The 13,757-nt window shown below is 28.6% G+C and overlaps 1 protein-coding gene and 1 long non-coding RNA gene across 3 annotated transcripts in view; one reads left to right on the top strand and one right to left on the bottom strand.

Moving 5' to 3' along the window:
• LOC127283005 (uncharacterized) overlaps positions 1–10,145 on the top strand; it is a 140,851-nt gene extending 130,706 nt beyond the window's left edge. The window contains exon 4 of the long non-coding RNA XR_007843278.1: positions 8,828–10,145. This is a non-coding gene — a long non-coding RNA (uncharacterized LOC127283005). The remainder of the gene's footprint in view (positions 1–8,827) is intronic.
• The window catches only part of LOC127283004 (uncharacterized), a gene marked incomplete at its 3' end in the record, with an annotated part of 179,325 nt that overhangs the window by 134,330 nt on the left and 31,238 nt on the right, over positions 1–13,757 (bottom strand). For both annotated transcript variants that reach the window (XM_051307635.1, XM_051307636.1), the window contains 1 exon segment: positions 4,955–5,131.

The raw sequence follows: 13,757 nt of genomic DNA, 5'->3' as shown, positions 1-13,757 counted from the left end.
CGTCGTTAAAAATCGGTTCCGAGTTTTAAATATATGCGATTATACAAGCTTTTGCAAAAATGCGGCCAAGAATTTCTCTCGCGGGAAATTTCGACACGGTCGTTTGAAATTCTTTGCCACACGCAGACACGTTGACTAGTTTCAAATGACGATTCAGTAGTAAAAAAAAAAACAATATTTGTATACATATTAAAAGTCAGATATTGTCGATACAATGGTATCGATGATATTTTTTAATAAAGTCAGTATATGACAATAAAAGAAAAATGGCAATCTCTTACATTGGATTACTTATATAAATATATATATATATATATTTTTATATACATATACAATACACAGTCAAGGAAAAATATAAAATCCTTCGAGTGTCGTATCACACTCGCAGTTACTGCCATTAAATAAAAAGCACATTTTATTTTTATCCACAGATAACTATTCACGAGGAGTTTCAATAAGTCATCCATGGTTCACAAGAAATTCGATTTCCTGGAAAAAAGATTCTTTATTTTCAATGTGATAAAGTGTAGTCATGTCGTAAGATTTAGAAGAAAAAAATATGAGAAACAATAAATTATAAATAATTTTAGACAGTGAAGTAGATTTTTACGATTGTCAGTAGTTCAACTGCGATTTAGTCAGACAGAAAGTTGCAAGAGTTTATATAATTCAGGTTTAAGTAGTGAAAGCAAGTTATAGTCAGCCATAGTTTTGTTTAAATTTATCATTTACTAGGAAAAGTGTGTTTCAGTCAGACGAAGTTTTGGATTAAGTAGTTAACGTAAGTTTAAGTCAGACATAACATTTCAAAAAAAAAATTGTACATTTTATTTTTAGTCAGGCACAAATTTTCATTTGGTATATTTTTTAGTAGGTTTTAGTTTCAATGAGGCAAAATGGGTTAAAAGTTTGTGTAATTTGTCAGTAGTGAAAGCAATTTTAGTCAGACACAACGTTTTGTGAATTTTTCAATACTCTTTAAGTAGATAAAGCAAATTAGAGTCAGACAGAAATTTTTCCGATACAAAACTATTTCGATATTAGTAGTAAATGCAAGTTTTAATCAAACACACTTTCGTAAAGTGGTAAATCTTCTTTTCAGTAGTTAAAGCTGTTTTATGCCAAACAGAGCTTTGCTTATTATATATAAAAGTAGTAAAAGCAAGTTTTAGTTAGACCTAAACTTTGCGAATTCTTTTATTTACTCTCAGTGGTAAAGAATAAAATAAAATAATTATTGATACAATTAATTAACCAATTAAAAAATAATTATTTGTAATTTCCAAGGATAATATAATGTCAATATTTAATTTCTATTATAATTTTATATTCATAAGAAAATTCCCTTCATCATATTTTCTACAAAACAATTTTTGTTTTAAACTAGAATAAAAGAAAGGAGTTATAAAATGTATATATATATATATTGAAATTGTGACTAATATTTAATTTGCCAATTCTTTATAGAATATTGAACATTTCCATAATTGTATTAACCTATAAAAGTGTAATAATTTCCACAGGTAGATAAATGAAAATCGATTACTGAAACTTTTTTTTTCTTTTATACACACAATTTTTTAAATAATACCACGAATTTAAGAGTTTAACTTTTTATCGAATTTTCGAAATATCTGTGACATTTATGCGCGCAAGGACATTATTTTTCCTGTAGGGAAAAAATAGATGTAATAAAAATAAAAAGAATAGGTATTACAAGTCTGTTCTTGTAAAATTTACTTGATTATTTTGTTTAATAAATTAATAATTGCTATAGAACAATAACAATAATAAATACTAATAAATACTAATAAATACTAATAAATACTAATAAATACTAATAAATACTAATAAATACTAATAAATACTAATAAATACTAATAAATACTAATAAATACTAATAAATACTAATAAATACTAATAAATACTAATAAATACTAATAAATACTAATAAATACTAATAAATACTAATAAATACTAATAAATACTAATAAATACTAATAAATACTAATAAATACTAATAAATACTAATAAATACTAATAAATACTAATTAATAATAATTTAGTATAAAATTCTAATAGTTTGTGTAAAATATAACTTTACAGTTTAATTCATTTGGATTTTCCGAACTTTTGATATAAAATTTCGCGCTGCTCGTATAATATGAGATATAAATATGATTTTCCCCAACAATATTATCAATAGGGTGACAACGGTTTCATCCACGTCATATTAGTTGTATAACAAGAGGAGTAGAGAAGGCAAAATAGATACGTTTATACAAGGGTATAACGTAAACGATGGCGTTAACTAAAATGGAAGTGATTTTCTGCCACTAGGAGGCGGTCATGGGTCCAGACGAATAAACTATCGGGAATATTGAAATACGCTCGGTTTGCACATGCAATAATCGTCTGTAGATTTCTCCTCTCTCTCTATATATATATATATAATATTTATTCTCATGTGGTTCTACATTGCGTGATCCAAAAAGCATTTGTATATGTGTATCAAACACGTGTGACCAAAGTTCACGATGTAATGGTATTTTAGTATATATATATATATATACACGAAAAGCAATCATCTCAACCGGACGCAATCAACCACTAACACTCCTCGAATTTTAGAATAGCTATGCACTCACATTTGCAATTCGAGAACCACCAAGTCGTTCAACACACATGATATACACGAATCCTCGAAAAACGGTTAAAAAAATAAAAAAATTTACAATACTTTAACCCATCAAAGAAAATTTCTATTAAATAATAATTTATTTTGAAATAAATTCCAATTTGACTTAAATAGTCCAATATTTTTGTGTGAAATTGCAAAATTGTTTTTTATATATATATATATATATATATATATATATATTTTATGTTGTATCTATATATTATATTTGTAGGAGCTTCGAAATTGACTCTAAAGTGTATTCAAAATTTGTGATGAAGCTGTTTGTGTATTCATCCCTCCGAAGTGTATAAATGTATAACAGTGTGTGTGTATGTGTTGCCATTTTGCAGAAAGTTGAATAATCACGTATTCACCGTTATACGACAAGAAATATGTCTAATGTGAATATGCAGGTTGAAAGTAAACTTTGAATATAACAACACTTAATCAAAATCCAGATAAATCAGTTATATCCCTGTCAGAATTTAATGAATCACTTTCACTATATATTTCGATTAAAATAAATAATAAAAATTGTACAATTAAATTAATAAAAAAATTCGTAAATTAATTAAAATACTGTATTTTTGAATTATGTATATAAAATATTGCAAACACGATTAAAATTTTATTTTATTTTTCGCACATTGTAGAGAAAAATTTAAAAAAAAGGAGCTTGAAAAAAATTTCGTAAACGAATCTTGAAATTATATTGTTGAGAAAAGGAAATAAGATGAAGGGATCGATAATGTTTAATATATATTTCGAGATGGAATAATTTTCTATTTTTTTTTTAATTCCAATGTCGTCGTAGTGTGAAAACGTTATCCTTGGAAATACAGGTTGAGATTCGTGTTCGATTGGAACTCGTTAATGCAAAATTCATTGCGCGCTCTCTCTCTCTCTCTCTTTCTCACTCAACTATTCAGTTGGGCAAAGGAAGAAGGGCGACGGTGGCGTCTAACGGAAGTCACGTCACAGACTTTCAATTTCCGGAGCTTGGACGTTACTGCAAGAAATGAGAGCCACTGCCTTCCGTGTGTCGTATGTTTTCTCCTCGAACCCTCCGAATTGATTGCCACTGCAAGAAGGAGTGTGCAGCGGTTTGCACCATAGTACAAATCGATCTTGGAAACTTACCAAAGGAAACGGAAGTCATACAATATATTTTAAAGTTCCCTTATGACGGAAATCAACATCTTTTCAATCAAGTTTGTCAATTTTTATAGTTCCGATCGGACCTATTTTATTTTTTTCCGTTATTTTCCAAAAAAAAAAAAAAAATTATCTTTAATATGTAGTTATTAGTATTTTCCCCCATGTGATAGTCAATTTAAATTGAAATTTTCAAATGTTTTTATTTACGATAGTTTTTCTTTAGTAAAAAAAAATGTATGACTGACTGAACTTGTATTTTACTACTGACAACAAATTTTCAATGATTTAATGCGTTTCGTCCGACTGAATTCGATTTTTACTACTGACACGTTTGTAACGGAATGTAACACGTTTGACTAATACTGACTCTACTACTTATATACATACATACAGTGTTTTATAAAATACTGTCTGACTAAAATAATTTTTACTACTGGTAACAGTATTTAAAATATTTTGTCTAACTGACACTGACTTTTACTACTGAAATCAAAATTTAACCGATTTCTTTGTACTTTTACTACTTTTGTACTTTTTACTTTTTTTCATTTTGTCTAAGTCTGACTTTTACTACTGATACAACTATTATTAGAATTCAAAACCTGTCTAACTAAAATGATCTTTTACTACTGATAAGTGTTTTAAACAATTTAAAACATTTTGTCTGACTGGAACTGACTATTACTACTTACACATATATTAACAAAATTTAAAAACTTCAGTCTGACTAAAATGGTATTTTACTACTGGCACTTGTAAATTTACTTATATTACTAGTCACTTAAAATTTTAACTATTTTGTTTGAATAAAACTGACATTTACTACTTACAAGAATAATTACTAAAACGTAGCATTAAATATTGTTTAATTGATTTTTATTTTCTACTCAAAATGCTTTTTTCCCATAAAGAAAACGTTTTTTTTTACGAACATGAGAAAAAAAATTGAATTAATAAACAAATTTAGAAATAAATGTGTGACTATTTTTTGAAGAGAGTAAAAAAAATATAACTCTAATGAGAAGGTTTAGCACAATACAAAAGAAGTGAAAGAAATGCAAGAGAAGTCAAGTGGGTCTTGTTTCAAGAATATACAACATTGTTTTCTAAAGTTACCTTTCAGCTTATAGAGTGAAGGGCTTCTTTTTTCTAAAGTCGAAAAAGGCTTCAAGCTATTTGAAAACTTCATCTCGCTCTGTTTCATATTGGAAATTTGAGCTGTATTCCAGTTTATTTTTCAATTATATCATTATTCCCATTAATCGACATATGTTGAAAAAAAAGTCCAGTTGTCTGAAATAATAAAAAATTCTTAATTATAATAATTTGTTAATTATGCTAATAATAATTATTATGATTTTTAAGAATTTTGACCAAAAAAATAGTAAATAAAAAAAAAAAAATTAGTTATAAGAAATGTTTTTTTTATAGACGATAATTACAGTTTTAATTTCAGTGAAATTGGAAAATTTCAAAAAAAAAAAGAATTTCTTCAATCAGACGATGAAATATGCAAGCTATATAGCAAAGACTCCGTCAATTAGCTTCACCGGAAATAAGACTTCTGGCATGACACTTTCGAAACGGAAGAGGGTAATCTCGACGTAGATTACAAATAAATATTAAGCTTTCGAGTCCCTTGACAGTCTAAGGGCGGAAGAGTATACCGGATATTTCGAAATTAATCGCCTTTGGCACTTGGCAACTCTGAATAAAGGGTGATAAGAATATGAAGTTTGTACAAGAATCTATATAATAATCTTTCTCCCAGACAATGTTCAGGCCAATCAAGAGTTAGAAACTTCATAATATTGTTAATAAAAGATTTTCACTTTACAATAAAAATTCAATAAATTATTACATTCTTCATTCTCTCTTATATTTTTCTCAATTTTTTGTTTATTAAATTTATTTAGTTTTGTTTTTTTTTTATTAATATTAGAAAAAAAAAAGATGAAACTATTTTCAATGAATACAAGAAGTTTAAAGAGAATAAAGAAATTTATTTTTGTTGAAGAGAATAAAGAAATGTATGAAAAAAGAGAGAGAGAGAGAGAGAGAGATAGAGCAGGATGAGGAAAACTGTTTCTCCGTACTATAATTCGTTTCTCATCTTGCGGGGAAAAACCTTTTTAGTATTTCTCAAGGATCATGCAATTTTAGAGAGTCGAGGCAAGCTTCTTATATATTTGAAAACGACTTTGTCTTTGGATATATATATATAGAAATTTGTGTATATATTTTTTCGACGTATTTTTTTTTATTTTTTTCACTCGAGGATTGCAAATGTTTTTACGCGTGGTTGTTATGCACTTTTAATATATAAAAGAGATACTCTCGGTTACGCTGCGCAATGAAAGTATTACAGATGAGAAAATGGAGAAGTGGACGAGTGTGCGGAGTAGATATCGTGTAAGTCGAACTTAAATCCCCCTTTCGTCGTTTTCTCTCTCTCTCTCTCTCTCTCTTTCTTTACCCATTGCAAAAAGAAACCTTGAAATGCAACAATATTCTTTCGCATAAGTGAAATTCTTTCTTCATTCTTTTCACACGCAATATCGCTTCAACTCAGAGACTATGTCAGTCGATTATCCGTGATACAGTTATAATAGTTCATTCATCTTAGAATTTGAATCAAGAATAATTTTCGCTTACAAATTTGAATTTTTTTTATTCTATTATTTAAAGCTTATAAAGACTATTTTTTGTTAAGAAAATGATTGATTGACAACGTTTACTAGATATGAATGGAATTTTCATTGGACACATTTATCATTAATATAATAGCAGATTGTAAAAAAAAAATCAATGTGACTGATTTCCGGCAATATATATATATATGAAGGGACTCACCACAAAAGTGATTGGTTGTATATATGAATCGCTTTAATAGGCAGTGGATAATCACGCCATGGATAACCACGTTATCATTATTCAGCCTGTTCATTAGGTTATCATGTTCGGAACGGAGCAGGATTCAATCATGCGGTATCTCATACACCATCTACATATATAACGGAATAATAAAGGGGGAAAGGGGGTGAGGGGAGGGGGCGAAATGGGTGTCGAAGAGAGATGAATTCGTGAAAGTGTATAGATGTGTTAGTTGGCCCTGTAATAGTGCTACCATTCGCAAATCTCTATATAGGCATAGAGTAACACCTTCATTTTCCTAGTTTCGCGCTGTAAAAGTCGCAAGATTGCATAAGGGTTACTTTGCATATATAACTCTCCTTTGTATACATATTTTATAATTTAATATTATAAGAACATCTTTATACTTTGCAAACAAAATTTTAATTCTCCCTTTTGTTGTCTTACTGTAATTATTCATTAATCCGTTTGATGATTAATGAACAAAAAAGATGTTGCTGTATATATTTAAGAAAGGTAGGAAATTTTAATATATAATGCAAATTCATTATAATAGAAATATTGCTTCCATACAAGCACATAAAATTATAATTACAGTTGCAAATATAATAATAATAATAATAATAATAATAAAATAAAATAAAAAATACTATTTCAGGAGTAAATTTGACTATTTCAGGAGTAAATTTGACTATTTCAGGAGTAAATTTTTTTCTATTTCCGAAGCAAAAAGGAGAGAGAGAGAGAGAGAAAGAAGTGATATTGTTGTTGAGGTGAGCTTGCAGATAATGAAAAGAACTCGAAACTATGCGAGTCGCTCTCCTCACCCTTGATTTCATCCCTCTCTCATTTACTCCCTCCCCTTACTTCCTTTTCTGTTTCCTATAGTCTCTTGCACTTACACTTTTTCAATTCTAGTTGGTGAAGAGTCGAGCTTCTTCATGAGCTTGTAGTCTTTTGGTCTCTCGGCCTCTTGTTTTAATCACAGTCTTCACAAAGTAAGCTATTGTCCTCAGAGTATCAGTTCACAAATCTATATATATATATATATAAGTGCATGTAGCAGAATCCAAAAGTTTGTGTGCTTTCTACAAGTTAAGCAAATAGCAAACGAAAGGAAATCTCTGAACAAAACGTATATTTCTTACTTTGTAAAAGGAGCATTTTGCTTTGATTTTTGGTCCTGGTGCCTTGGCATTCTTTGAAGGCTGATTATTAAAAGGAGAGTTTCAGAATTCTTATTTATATATTCTATATAAGAATATGTTTTATTAATTTATTCGAAATGAAAATATTTTCTTATTCTTCTTTTTTTAAATTCATTTAACTTATTCTTTTTATCTTTTAAATAAAGACTATTTCTTTATATTTGAGAAAAGAAGAAAATTTAATAAAATATTATTTCAAAATTTTATTTATTTTCTTTTTCATGCACTTTTATTTAAAAAAAAAATGTTTAAATAGTAGTAAAAGTCTGATTTTGTCAGACAAAAAGTTGTAAACATAATAATTTGATTTAATTGGTAGTAAATTATTACTTTAGTCAAACAAATAAATAATGAACGAAATGTTGTTTATTATTTTTGTGACTTGTATTGTGATTAGTGGTACAGAAATGAAAAATATAAATTCTCAAATCATGTATATATAAAGTTTATTTCTTGAAATCGATTATAATAATATTTCTAGAGAATTTGTAAAGCTAAATATCTCGAGAGGATGGTGCCTCCACTGTGCCATAGATCGAGCAGCCAAATTGATTCAGTTATTAATATCAAATAACCACCAGTCTTGAATGTATTCGATTAGGTTGAAAACTCAAATCCAATAGTTTCCAGTTTGGGCAGTGCAGATGTACTCTCACCGCATATCCAACGAAATGAAATTACAAACCAATATGGCACTACTACGAAAGTGATTTCCAAGTTTTGGAAACCTAGAAATACTCTATATATGAAAAGCCTTTATTTCATTAAGTCATATTTTTGTTAATATTAATCTTTCTTTAAATTAAATTACTAAAATTTGGTTTTTTAAAAAACAGTAGTTTACATATATTATTTAATATTGTGAGAATTATAACTAAATAATGTGTTTTTTTGTCCTTTCTTTTAGATGGAAAAAGAAGAATAAACGTCATGCTGTTCTTAACTGGAAAATTGAGACAGTCGACAATTTCAATTTCATTTTATTTTTACGACAAGAGAAGGGAGAAGTAGAGAACTAGCGCAACAATTACTTGGAGAAAAAGTCGAGAGCTTCTAAAGTGATTTCAGTGACTTACTTTCTGAGAATTAGCATCGTGGTTGCGACACATGATAAGGGCAAGGTTTAAAATGAGAAAAAGAGACTTTCTTCCAAGTGTCACATGCGCAATTGATCCTCCCAATTCTGTAACTCGTTTAGCGCTCGGACGAAAGCTCTATTAGTAGTCAGATAGCAGCAAGCGTCAATGGCTCCCTCGCTGCTACCCGACTACCAATAAAGCGTGCGGCCGAACGCTAAACGAGTTACAGATTTGGGAGGTTCAATTGGGGAAAAAAAGAGAATACGATAGGAAAAAGAAAGAAATACAAAGTGAAATGAGTATTATATTATATCTAATTAAATTTTTGAATATGAAAATTTTAACTAATGATTTTTATGGGAAATTCATGCGCCTTGAAGAAGAAGAAAAGAAAAGGAGAAAAAAAGAAAGAAGAAGAAGAAGAAGAAGAAGAGGTTGGAATGAATGAAGAAGAAGACTCGTGAATTGAAGATGAAAAGAGAGGACAAGTAATTTCCTTCATAGAGGCGTGAGAAGCATACCGAAAGGCACAAACTTGAAAGGAGTGAGAGAGATCGCGTTAGAAGTAGAAGATGCGCCACGAAGTGTGTATATATATACGAGTCCAAGCTAAACTAAATAATATTGATGGCAAACGGAAATTGAAAGCCGTTAAACTCTTCAGCGTTGCGGTTCGAAATGGCTGCTGCATAAATAAGACGACATGAATTAGGATTAGAAACAGTGTTTCCCAACTTAGAATTAAATTCTTCGTTGGGTTATGACCTCCTGTTAAACTAAACCCTGAATACGCACCGGTGATTCCGCAAGTTTCCTCATACTCATAGAATCTCTCTTGAGTATAGCGAAAATTCCATTCCGTTAAGGAGATTGCAAACTGTTTGCTGTCTGAATAGAATTCAATTTCATCGCTTCACCATAAAAGACAAACAGATTATTTTACATTGATATTAAATTCAACAAAAGTCAAAAAATAAAAAAAAATTACCTTCCTCAAATTTAATTCCTTTCTATTTAGTAATTAATTATTATTAAAACAATAAACTTCCTCATTTAAAAAAACTGTTTCAAAATGTTAAAAAAATTACCGACATAGAAATCTACCTTACCGACTGATGGTAAAACAGATTTTTTGAAAAATGATAATATAAAAAATTACCGACATAGAAATCTACCTTACCGACTGATGGTAAAGCAGATTTTTTTAAAAATGATAATATAAAAAATTACCGACATAGAAATCTACCTTACCGACTGATGGTAAAACAGATTTTTTTTTGAAAAATGATAATATAAAAAATTACCGACATAGGAATCTACCTTACCGACTGATGGTAAAACAGATTTTTTTGAAAAATGATAATATAAAAAATTACCGACATAGGAATCTACCTTACCGACTGATGGTAAAACAGATTTTTTGAAAAATGAAAATATAAAAAATTACCGACATAGGAATCTACCTTACCGACTGATGGTAAAACAGATTTTGCAATTTTTATTTTTTCGAAAACTGTTTTACCATCAGTCGGTAAGGTAGATTCCTATGTCGGTAATTTTTTATATTTTCATTTTTCAAAAAATCTGTTTTACCATCAGTCGGTAAGGTAGATTCCTATGTCGGTAATTTTTATATTATCATTTTTCAAAAAAATCTGTTTTACCATCAGTCGGTAAGGTAGATTCCTATGTCGGTAATTTTTTATATTATCATTTTTCAAAAAAAATCTGTTTTACCATCAGTCGGTAAGGTAGATTTCTATGTCGGTAATTTTTTATATTATCATTTTTAAAAAAAATCTGCTTTACCATCAGTCGGTAAGGTAGATTTCTATGTCGGTAATTTTTTATATTATCATTTTTAAAAAAATCTGCTTTACCATCAGTCGGTAAGGTAGATTTCTATGTCGGTAATTTTTTATATTATCATTTTTCAAAAAATCTGTTTTACCATCAGTCGGTAAGGTAGCTTCAAGGATTTAAACGTTTCGAAGTTCAAAGGATTAAAGGTTTTTTTTACATAAAGCATGTAATAGGGATAATAAATAATAAAGACAATTTTTTATACATATATTATCAATAATTTTATTTCCATCCTTCTAATGTTATTATTTACAATTATAATTACAATACACATTAATATCAAATATACAAAATGGCAAATATATCTTCAATACAGTTAGTATAAATAATTAATAATAATTTATCATAATTATTTGCAACAAACGAACTTAAATCAGAGTTTAATGTACTCAATTTATTTCTTTTTCTTTTTAAAAAGTGTTTCTTTGAACAAAATTATGTTTTTTTCTCACACACAAAACTAAAAGCATACGTTTTCAAGAGTGTTTTAAAATTACCGTCTCTATATACATATATTGCATTTTATGTAGAAACATATATGTATATGTGTGTATATAATCTCTTTGAGTTGGAAAATGGGGAAAAGCGAAAACCATCAGTGAAAAGGGACAAAGGAGGGAGCGTGAAATTTTCATAACAAGTGCTCTGTGCGGTGTTAACGATATAATTGTTCAAGGTACACGACGTACGTTTCCATGGAAAGTTGAAACATCAGAAGAGAGAGAGAGAGCTTATAACCACCCCTACCCCAAACCCCTTTCCTCACGACTAACATTTCTGGGGGAAAACACCAACCTATCGCTAGTGGTACACTCACATATTTTAAGCCGGTCATTTTTCAGCATTCGCGCTATATGTCCGTGTCGACTGGTATCAAATTTGCATGAGACAGCGATTCGAGTGCGTTGTTTCATCAAAGTTTCGTTCGAGAAATTGCTTTGAAAAACATACCTATATTTTTCGAAAAACATAAAACCTCCGTATGTTATTTTATTACCACATTATTATTTCTCATTTAAATTTTCTTATTTTTCCTGATTATATTATAATTCATTGTGCCGTACTTCCGAGAATAATTAACGTATATTTCTATTGTTTCCTCTTCTTTTTCAAATTTTTCTCTGTAATTACCTTAAATTAGATATAGAAGAAAAATATTTATATTTTATACCTACGAACAAAAATTTTCATTACACATTAGTTAAAAGAATTACCAACACATTTTGTTTTTAATAAATATAATTATATATATAACAATTTATGCGATAATTATTTTAATAATATTTGTAAATTTGAATTAGAAAAAAATAAGAATGAAAAAAAAATTAAAGTAAAATGAATAAAAAAAAAAAGTGAAAAAAAATCATGACAAAAGTCAATGGAATGACGAAAATAATTTATAATCTTAAGATGTCAAATAGTATATAAATTTTCTCGATGAAAGTCCAATTTCAGTGGGTAATAAAATTTCCACTGAAAATGTTAGCGAAAGGAAAAAAAAATTAAATAGTTAAGGTAATATGTGTGTATTTCTCGTGTATTATAAATTTTGTGCATACGAACATCTATTTACCGAGCAAATCGTTAAAACGCTCTCTCCCTCTTTGGCGCTTGAAACGAGATGAAATTCCAGTGATGTATTTTGCATGTAATTAAATGGTACAATCACATCAGTCTAATAAATTTAACATATTAATTTTCCATTTTTTTTTTATATAAATCCGTTTGTTTTTAACAATGTCTGAAAATCTTATTTTATTTTTAGATTTATTTTAATTTATATTTTAAAATAAAAGTTTTTTTTCAACTTTTTCCATTTCATTTTTAATTTATATATCCGAGTCATGATTTTCTGAAACGATTATATTTTTTTTTTTCCTTTTTCATATGAAAAAGTTTAAGAAACAGAAAAAAGTAATGAGACCGAAAGGAAAGCGATGTTTTCTACAAAAGTTTCACAAAGATAGAGGCGCGCGATTAATAAATAAAAAGGGTCGAATCAGGGGATTGTGAATTAAAAAACGTCACACGGGGATTTAGTGAAAAAAAAGAAGTTTCTTGGAATTTTTCTTTTTTCTCAATCTAACCTCACGTTTTGTCGCCTCTCTCTTTCTCTCTCTCTCTCTCTCTTTTACTATTTCGTTGTTTTTTTTTCTTGAGCCTTTCTTCTGCATTTTCATTTTTATTTTCCCCGGTGTTTTTTTTTTTGCATTCTGAAATTGAAGGGGCTTTTATGAGAACACTCCTCTATAACGCAGCTTTTTATTATTACGCATGCATCACTGAATGAAAGCACGAGATCCGGATTTAAAAAAAAATAACCGGACCTCCATCACATTTTTGCATAATAAAAAAATATTAAAAGAATTCACCGAAGATATCGAATTTTAATGGCTATTGGCAAATTTTTATGAATGAAGACATTTATACATTTTTTATTTACGATTTTATTTTTGTTTGAATTCAATTTACAATTTAGATACTAAATTGATAACAAAAATAAAGTATTTAAATGGAAAAAATAAAGTTTAAAATCATTTTTAATAAATAGAAAAATAAATGTTTTTTTTAATTTAATAAAATTTGCTTCAAATAAATAAAAATTAAAGGGAAATATTAAAACTGTTAGAAGATAAAGAAGAAAGGAGTAAAGTAGTTATTCAAACGGACAGAATTAATGGTTATTCGCCGCACAGTCAGTAATTAGAACTTTTTCACGTTAATGCTAAACTGATTGAGAAACGTGGGATTCAGTGGTAGTCGTTGGAATGGCGGAGTGAATTCGGGAACGACTCGGGAGGAAACGAGATTAGGAAGCTAACTTTGTTTGCTCCGGCCAATCAACAAATCCAAGAATTTCAGTTCACTGTAAAGTCGCTTTCTCTCTCTCCCAAG

The sequence above is a fragment of the Leptopilina boulardi genome, unplaced genomic scaffold (assembly GCF_019393585.1).
Source record: "Leptopilina boulardi isolate dan_hultmark-lab unplaced genomic scaffold, ZJU_Lbou_2.1 LbouV2_304, whole genome shotgun sequence".
Taxonomy (NCBI): Eukaryota; Metazoa; Arthropoda; class Insecta; order Hymenoptera; family Figitidae; genus Leptopilina; species Leptopilina boulardi.
This window is presented reverse-complemented; position numbering and strand designations above follow the sequence as displayed.